Raw genomic sequence first — 1,852 nt, 5'->3', positions numbered from 1 at the left:
TATATTTATTTTTTTTTTTTATTTATTTATTTATTTATTTATTTATTTTTTTTTTTAAATATCTTTTTTTTGTGTTCCACAGAAGAAAGAAAGATTTCACAAATATAAACTTGTTTGGCAAATTCACTTGTTCAAAATTAGTGGACAGCTTTTAAAAGATTTTTGTTTCATTTTGGTTTTGTTCGTTCCTCCCGAAACAAACTAAACAAAGAATGAAGTGAGATGAACGAGCCCAGTGCAGTATGCTGTATCACCTTACAGGAAGTTATGCATTTCTCTGACTGCATGTCGACTGACCAGCATTGTGTTCCATTACAAAATGACATTAACGGTTACATTAACAATACAATTATAATTGTTGTAATTATCTCATGTAGGAAGGTCTGGAAAAAACACAATCAGAACATCAGACTTCGGTACCCTCACAGGGTATCACGTGGTATAATACAGAGAACTAATTTTCAACGTAGGAGGTCAGAAAAAAGTCATCACTTGTGAACAAACAAATGCCACGTTCCCTTATGCATTGACAAGCACTCGTGCAAACACACGTCATAAAAGGTGGACTAAAGCCTGTGCCGCACACCTGCCTGTGAGGCATCTCTCTGTACAGCAGAATTACAGCTGATTTCAGATGAGCTTCCTCTCTGGGGAAGTTTTTGTCTTTTATAGATTTGTCAAAATGACAGCAATATTACTCCATCAATTTGGCATTACTTCACGCTTTTATCTGTAAAAAGTTGAGGGTCACACGCTTTCCCAGCACCCTCGATGGTCATGGTCTGTTCTGCGGAGCTGGGTAACGGATTACTTCCAAACGGTCACAGAGGCTCAGGTTTCAAAGCCAAGCCTCACTGATAAACGAGTGGAGGCAGTTGTCACCCAGGCAGGGAGTCCTCCATCAGCAGCGTCTGAAGAGCAAGAGAGCAGGGGTTTTTCACAGACTCGCTGCGAGCCTGGCGTCAGTCGCTCCAGGATTCACAGAGCAGGTATTTAAGGGTGATGACCATGGAGGAGTCGATGCGTAGAAAGCACAGCCTCATATAAATGGACATGTAGATGTGTGTGTACACAGTCACATTCACACACACAAACCACACTCATTCTCTTCCTCAATTTTCCAGACTATGGAAGGCCTGGCTTACATGGCACAAAAAAGTTGAGTGTACTTCAAAAAAATTACATAGATGCTAAATATGGATGGTAATAAACAGGAAGAAAGGGAGGAATAATCTAGAAATTATAATATACACAAACCACTGTTTAAAGTTTTAGAGCCAGCAAATTGATTAGAGACAATTTCACATTTATAACACCAAATATGTATTTCAAATAAATGCTGCACTTTTCAACTTTCCATTCACCAAAAATAAAAAATAAAAATCCTAAAAAATGCATCATGCTTTCCACAAAAGTATTAAGCAGCACAACTGTTTTCTACATTGATAATAATAATAAATGTTTCTTGAGCACCAAATCAGAATATTAGATTTCTAAAGGATCATGTGACATTGAAAATTTGAGTGATGGCTGCTGAAAGTTCAGCTTTGTCATCACCGGAATATATTACAATTTAAAGGGGTCATATGATGCAATTTCAATTTTTCCTTTCTCTTTGAAGTGTTACAAGCTCTTGGTGCATAAAGAAGATCTGTAAAGTTGCAAAGACTAAAGTCTCTTTGATCCTGTGCTGATCCGTGCTGGTCGCTGAGGAAATACATCAACTTCGCGCTGTGGATCGCCGGATCGGCTTTCACCGTGGACGAAGCGGAGTCCAGCCCAGGGTCATCACATGTGGTTGCCGCAAGCCCACCGGCCGCTCCTTCGTCGAATCCGCCGGCCGTTCCTCACT

This window comes from Sinocyclocheilus anshuiensis, unplaced genomic scaffold (assembly GCF_001515605.1).
Source record: "Sinocyclocheilus anshuiensis isolate Anshui unplaced genomic scaffold, SAMN03320099.WGS_v1.1 scaffold1051, whole genome shotgun sequence".
In the NCBI taxonomy this organism is placed as follows: domain Eukaryota; kingdom Metazoa; phylum Chordata; class Actinopteri; order Cypriniformes; family Cyprinidae; genus Sinocyclocheilus; species Sinocyclocheilus anshuiensis.
The sequence above is the reverse complement of the archived record's forward strand: the minus strand, read 5'-3'. Positions refer to the sequence as shown.